An 8365-nucleotide genomic window follows, 5' to 3' on the forward strand; every position below is an offset into this window, starting at 1 on the left:
CTGAAATCAACCAAGTGGAAATAAAAAGAACTATACAAAGAATCAACCAAACTAGGAGCTAGTTCTTTGAGAAAATCAACAAAATAGATAAACCCTTAGCTAGACTAACTAGAGGGAAAAGAACCACTATCCTAATAAACAAAACCTGAAATGAAAAGGGAGGCATAACAATAGAAACTGAGGAAATCCAAAAAATTATCATATCCTACTACAAAAGCCTATACTCAACAAAACTGTAAAACCTGGATGAAATGGACAATTTTCTAGAAAGATATTAAGTACCAAAGTTAAATCAGGATCAGATTAACAATCTAAACAGTCCCATATCACCTAAAGAAATAGAAACAGTCATTAATAGTCTCCCAACCAAAATAAGCCCAGGACCAGATGGGTTTAGTGCAGAGTTCTATCAGACCTCCAAAGAAGACTATTCCACAAAATAGAAACAGAAGGTATTCTACCCAATTCTTTCAATGAAGCCACAATTACTCTGATACCTAAACCACACAAAGACCCAACAAAGAAAGAGAACTTCAGACCAATTTCCCTTACAAGTGCCGATGCAAAATTACCTAATAAAATTCTCAAAAACTGAATCCAAGAACACATCAAAATGATAATCCATCATGATCAAGTTGGATTCATCTGAGGGATTCAGGAATGGTTCAATATATGGAAATCCATCAACGTAATCCTCTATATAAACAACCTCAAAGGTGGGGGGAACATATGGTCTTCTCATTAGATGCTGAGAAAGCATTTGACAAAATTTAACACCCCTTGCATGCAGAAGAATGAGAATTGATCTATTCTTATCTCCTTGTACAAAGCTCAAGTCCAGGTGGATCAAGGATCTCCACATAAATCCAGATATACTGAAACTAATAGAAGAGAAAGTGGAGAAGGGTCTTGAGCACATGGTCATAGGGGACATTTTCCTGAATCAATGAATAGCTTATGCTCTAAGATCAAGGTTTGACAAATGGTACCTCATAAAATTGCAAAGCTTCTGTAAGGCATAGGACACTGTCAATAGGACAAAATGGCAACCAACAAATTGGGAAAAGATCTTTACCAATCCTANATCTGATAGAGGGCTAATATCCAATATATACAAAGAACTCAAGAAGTTAGATTCCAAAGAACCAAATAACTAAAAAATGGGGTACAGATCTATACAAAGAATTCTCAACTGAGGAATTCTGAATGGCTGAGAAGCACCTAAAGTAATGTTCAAATCCTTAGTCACTAGGGAAATTCAAATCAAAACAACCCAGTCAGAATGGCTAAGATCAAAAACTCAGGTGACAGCAAATACTAGCAAGTTTGTGGGAAAGAGGAAAACTCCTCCATTGCTGGTGGAATTGCAAGCTGGTAAATCCATTCTGGAAATCAGTTTGGTGGTTCCTTGTGGGGAATTGGGCTATACACAGACAGACTGGTCTCCAGTCGAGCTGAGGTCTGAACCCAGCAATGGTGATAATTCACCTACTTGACACAGTAGGCAGTCCCTCATGCTCCTGGAACTCTGGATCCTGCCTAAGTTACTGCACCCCTCCCCCCAGCCCCCACAAGAGAAGCATGGCTAGAAGTCATGTAGACAATGTCCCAAGCTTCTGACCTTCAGGCTAAACTCCTCCCCAGTTACTTAGCAACAGTAAGATAAGACAGCATACTTTAAAAGGGGCTGATTGGCCTCTCCCCTCTCTCTCACTACTTTCCTCTTACTCTCTTACAGGGCTCTCTCTTTGCCCTCTCTTCTCTCCCTCTTACTCTCTTTCTCTCTAGCCTTTCCTCCCTCCCCCCTCTCTCTTTTCTACCTTCCTTCTTTCTCCCTGCCTTTCTACAATAAAGCTCTAAAACCACAGAATGTCTCTGCTCATCAAGGCCCACTGTGCTTGGAGGATGGGATAGGCTTTCTCCTAATGAGCTGTTTCTAATCTCCTGATGGAAGGCCTTCCTGTGCTCAAGGTCAAGATTCGCTGTGCTCACTCTCAACAGTGTTGGGAACCTCTCTTCCCTCATCCCTGTCTCCTATAACCCTGGGGCTTTAGGAAAGTAGTTCTGGGGCTCCCAGGTTGGGCTCCCCCTTGGCCACCTCCTGAAGAGTGGGTCAAAGACTTGAATGCCCACCCAGGGCTGAGTGGAAAGTGTATGGCAGCCCTCCCACACCTGCCTGACCAGAGCATAGGTGGAACTCTGGCGAGGTGTTGGGCCTTTCCTTCCCCCTCTTCCCCCAGGCTCCCTTTTTAGTTCCCAACAGTTCCTCAGAAAATTGGACAAAAATTCTACCTACAGACTCAGCAATACAATTTTGGGGCCCCATTGTCAAGGACCAAATCCACAGAATTCAGTGAACATGGTCAAGTTGCCTATATAGAGTCTTCACACCCATGTTATAGCCTCTTGGTACAGGAAGGTTCTCTGTAGTCTACCAAAAAAAAAAGTGGACACCCACCTAGCCATAAAACCCCTGACCTGCAATCTATCCTGTTTGCGATTGTGGCATTGAACTTGTGGGAATAGCTAAATGTCTGATTTTACTTAAGGTTCATTCCATGAATTCCTGACAATTCTTGGGTAGTGAAGAATGAAAGACTAGATAGTCCAAAGACCTAGGATAAAGACAAACCTAACCAGGACAAATTGTGTAAGATATGAATCTATTTTCAAAAAAAAAAAAAAATCAAAACAAAGCTACAACAATCCCCAAATGTCATGTAGTCTTCGTCTCCCACCAGCAGGCCACCTGCTGATGAGATGGCTCAATAAGTTCAGGACATAGTAGGACATGTCACTTAATGCTACAAGCACAACTGGCCCCCAAAAACCTGGGCGCTCTCCTGAGGCGAAAAGTTCACAGAAACTTAGTCTCCTGGAATCCTGGCATCCTGTATAATGAATGCTCCAATGTCCTTGCTTTAGTTGGAAAACAGATCCATGTGCTTTCCCTTAATACATAGCCAAGTTAGATCCTAGGCAGTAAGTCCTTGAGCTGACCCTGGGTTTAGGTAGCTAAGTCATTGCCATACACAGGAATTTACCATTCTCTAGGAAGAAGGAAGTTTGTGATTTAAAGAGGAACCAGAGTAGATACTTAGAACAATAGGTAGCTGAGTTATACCCATACACAAGTATTTACAATGGCCTAAGGGGAAGGTGGACTGTAGGAACTATGGCAAGGGCATGAAGCCCTTGCCCCCAGCTACTAAGTTTAAGCTGGCTTTAGGTGGAGCTGTTTTTGATCCCAGTTGTTAACATTGAATTCTGTCCCAGTTGGTTCCTGCCAGTCCTTCCTTGTTTGCATTCCTCTGTTTTTGTGTAACTTCCCTATTTTCTTCTGTATAAATAGTCTGATGCTCGATTTGACATTACATTCAAATACCATACTCCCCTGTGTCCGTATTTGTTTGTCACCCCACATTCACCGAATCCTCGCTCACCTGCAACCAGAGACCCATTCCACACAGATCAGGGACCCAAGTGAGATCCACCTGTGACAACTTAACAGTTCCCATTCAATCAACCATTTTATATTTCTACAAACTGAATAAACCCAAATTAGGGGTAGAAAGCTCTAAAGAGACATTAAGAACCCCAGGTCTCTAGAAGAGAGTTCCTTTTTTTTTTTTTTTTTTTTTGGCTTTCTGAGTGATCCGTTTTCTTTACAAAGTGTCTTTTTCTGTGTGACTATGATGCATATATGTTTCCTCAGCCCAATAATCACCTTTCTTTAATTGCTGATTCTGTCTGTGGTGTTCAAGACTTCTTCTCTGCTACCTGTGAAACTGGAGATTTTTTTCCAATCTTTTAATTTTTTAATTGGAAGACAAAATGAACCTGATCAAGATCCCTAGACTGCATCACTGACATAATTTGTGTATTGGTTAATGCTGATTACCAACTTGACAAGATAGGTATTTTCCTGGGAAATGAGATTTATGACAGACTTGTGAGTGATATATCTAGATTAGGTGAGCCTCTGATCATAAGTGTGAGAGATTATAATGGTCAGGTAATTGTAATGGTATGCTCCACCCACTGTGGATAGTTCCATCCCATGTCTGGGGTCCTGGACTGAATAAAAGAGAGAGAAGGCAGCACACAAGCAATAATCTCTCTCTGCTTTTCAGCTGTGGATGCAATATGTCCAGCTGCCTTAAGCTTCTGCTTTAAAGGAATTTTTACTCTTAAGTTGCTTTTGTTATGGTGATTTATCACAGTTTCAGGAAAAGTAACTGAGATGACTACATAAATGAACTATAAATTAAAATATCAAGATGGCAACTTTAGCACCAAATGGTCTCAATTTGTAAACAGATTATTAGAAAACACAAGGGAAAGGGTATGATTACATTGTTGGCAAGAATGTAACTGAAAAAAGATTCAATGAGAACAAATTCAGTATTCTTGCAGAGTGCATGATTAAAAATATCAATGTTTTATTTCTGGGTCTTCAACTCTATTCCATTGACCAACATTTCTATCTCTGTACCAATACCATCCAGTTTTTAATTAATTCACTATTCTGGGTCTTGTCTTTCCAGATGAATTCAAGAATTGCTTTTTCCTTGTCTTTGAAGAATTGTGTTTGGATTTTGATGGGGATTGCATTGAATCTGTAGATTGCCTTTGGTAGGATGGCCATTTTTGCTGTATTAATTGTGCAAATCCATTATCATGGAAGATCTCTCCATTTTCTGAGATCTTCTATCTACTATCATATTATCTGCAAATAGTGATACCTGTATTTCTCCTTTGCCAATTTGTATCCCCTTGATCTCTTTTTGTTTGTCCTATTGTTCTAGCTAGCATTTTGAATATTATATTGAATAAATATGGGAAGCATTAGCATTTTTGTCTTGTCCCTGATTTCAGTGGGATTGCTTCAAGTATGTCTACATTTAATTTGGTATTGGCTGTTGGTTTACAGTAAATTGCTTTTATTATGTTTTGGTGTGGGCCTTGAATTCCTGATCTCTCCAATACTTTTAATTTGAAGGGGTGTTGTATTTTGCCAAATGCTTTTTCTGCATCGAAGGAGGCGATCATGTGATTTTTTTCTTTGAGTTTGTTTTTATAGTAGATTACATTAATGGATTTTTGTATATTAAACTAACCTAGTATCCCTGGGATGAAGAATTGAAGATCCAGAAATAAAACCACACAATTATGGACACTTGATCTTTGACAAAGATCCAAAAATATACAATGATTAAAAGAAAGCATCTTCAACAAATGATGCTGGTCTAACTGGATATCTGTGTGTAGAAAACTTGAAAATAGACTCATATTTGTCACATTACACAAAGCTCGAGTGTTGAGGGAAATATTAGAAATGAACTGCCAAGTTTCCATGCTCCATCCAGCTACTCACTGTCCACCAATATTGCTGCCTCCATGGCTTGCCTCATGCAGCCATCAATTGCAGTCTTCCCAGCTCTGGTTCACTGCCTCAGTGCTGCCTGTACCCTCTCAGCCATAATCCCCCTGTGGTCAGCAGTCCCACATTCCTATAACCCAGTAAAACAGAACTCTTGAAACTTATACTTAACCAGTCAGATTTATGTATTAATAAATTCTCAATTCACAAGATGCCCATACAATAATTTTCAGAGCCAATTGATAATGATAAAAGCTGTCCACCTAGATTAGACATGTTATCCCAATCTTTCCATCCTTTATGGTATCATATGTACCTGTGGCTATTTAATGCCATGCAGAATCTGAATCTTCCTGTCCATCTGTATCCATCTTGCTTCTTCCCCTTCTCTGTCCTCTCTGCCTCTGCAACTGTGAGCTCTGCCTCCCTTCCCCTTTCCAATCACAGGTCTCCTGCTGCACTAGTATTTAAGTAGATTGTACAGGGAAAATCCTGCCACACTCAAGTCCAAGTGTATCAAGGTCTTCACCATAAAACCAGATACACTGAATCTAATAGAAGAGAAAGTGAGAAAGAGCCTTGAACTCATTGGCACAGGGGGAAATTTCCTAAACAGAAATCCTATGGCTCATGCTCTAAGATCAAGAATTGATAAATGGGACCTCATGAAACTGGAAAGCTTCTGTAAGTCAAAGGACATAGTTAACAAGACAAATTAGCAAAATGCAGATTGGGAAAAAATTCTTCACTAACTCCACATCTGATAGAGGGCTAATACCCAAACTATATAAAGAACTCAATAAGCTAACCACCAAGAACCCAAACAACCCAATTAAAAAATGGGGTATAGAACTAAACCAAAAATTCATAACGGAGGAATCTTGTATGTCTGAGAAGCACCTAAAGAAATGTTCAAAGTCCTTAGTGATCAGAGAAAGGCAAATCAAAATGACCCTGAGATTCAACTTTACACCAATCAGAATGACTAAGATCAAAACCTCAGGTGTTAACACATGTTGGCTAGAATGTAGAGAAAGAGAAATACTCCTCCATTGCTGGTGGAATTACAAACTAGTACAACCACTCTGGAAATCAATCTGGAGGTTCCTCAGAAAATTGGAAATAGATCTACCTGAAGACCCTGCACTACTACTCTTGGGAATATACCCCAAAAATACCCCACCATGCCACAGCAGTATGTGTTCCACTATTTTCATAGCAGCCTTATTTGTGATAGCAAGAAGCTGGAAACAACCTAGGTGTCCCACAAAGAAGAATGGATACAGAAAATGTGGTTCATTTACACAATGGAATACTACTCAGCTATTAAGAACGAGGACATCATGAGTTTTGCAGGCAAATAGATGGAGCTAGAAAATATCAATCACCCTGAGTGAGGTAACTCAGACCTAAAAGGACATGCATGGTATGCAACCACTAATCAGTATATATTAGCAAAATAATAATAATAAAAATAAATAAAAAAAGGAAAGTATAGAATACCCAAGATACAGTTCACAGAACTCAAAAAGGTCAATAAGCTGAAGGGTCCAAGTGAGGACTCCTTAGTCCCACTTGGGAGGAGGGAAGAAGAAAGCAATCACAAGTAGAAAGGGAGGGAGGGACCTGGGAGGGAAAGTGGACGGGTGTTGGCTGGAGAAGGGAACCTCATTTGGTATTGGGTAAGGGAAAAGAACTGAAGCCCTGAGGGCTAGCAGAAAGAATGGAAACAGGTAATCTTGGGCGGTAGGAGGTTGGGGAGACCCTCCAGAATGCACCAGAGACCTGGGAGGCGAGACACCCTCAAGTCTCAAAGGGAGGGACCTTAGATGAAATGCCCAACAGTAGGGAGAGGGAACTTATAAGCCCATCTCCAGTAGGAAGACAGGGCATCATGTGAGGGAGGAGGTTGGCATTCCACAGTCAAAACTCTGACCCATATTTATTCCTGTCGGAAAGAACTTCAGGGATGGAAATGAAGAGGAGCCTGAGAAAAAGAAGATACAGAGTGAGGCCCCAAATGGGATTCAGCTCAAGAGGAGGTCCCAAGACCTGACACTATCACTGAGGCTTTAGAGTGCTCATAAAAAGGGGTCTACCATGAGTGAACTCCAGAAGACCCAACAAGCAGCTTAAAGATCTAGATGCAGATATTTGCACCCAACCAATGGACAGAAGCTGCTGATCCCTGTGGCTGAATTAGGGAAAGGCTGGACAAGGCTAGAGAGGAGGGCAACCCTGTAGGAGGACCAGAAGTCTCAATTAACCTGGATCCCTGAGATCTCTCAAACACTGGACTACTAACCAGGCAAATAAATAAATAAGTGAATAAATAAATAAAAGGAGAAAATCAATGTTAATTGCTAGGGGCTTATCCTTAGAGGAATGAAATGCTAGGCATAGAAGAGCTAATACTATGTGAGTTCCCTCACATGAACTCTGATCATGTTGATCTTACAGAAGACAGCAGTAGATTAAATATTCAAATATATGAACTTCTGGAGGCTATTCTTATTCTGACCACTATATTTGTGTAGCTGTAGTTGGATGGATTTATATCTGGGTTCTCTACTCAGTTTCACTGATTTATGTGTCTGTTTTGTGCCAGTGCCATGGTTTTATTCATTTAATTTTTTATTATGATAGCTTCATAATGTAATTTGAAATCATGGATGGTGGTACCTCCAGCAGCATACCTTTTCTTCAGGAATTTTTTTTAGTTTGGGTTTCCATATAAATTTTTAGATTGCCTTATCTATATCTTTAAAGAATGGCCCTAAAACCTTCTTGAATCTGCAGACTTCTTTTAGGAGGACATTTTCACTTTTACAAGATTAATTTTTATGCTCATGAGCATGAAAGGTCTTTTTATCTTCTGGTGTCTTCGTCAATTTCTTCAGTGTCTTCAAATTTTTATCATAGAGTGTATTAGTCAAGGTTCTCTAGAGAATATGAATAATAGAAAAAATATCTATACCTACA

Source organism: Mus pahari, chromosome 10 (genome assembly GCF_900095145.1).
Source record: "Mus pahari chromosome 10, PAHARI_EIJ_v1.1, whole genome shotgun sequence".
Taxonomy (NCBI): domain Eukaryota; kingdom Metazoa; phylum Chordata; class Mammalia; order Rodentia; family Muridae; genus Mus; species Mus pahari.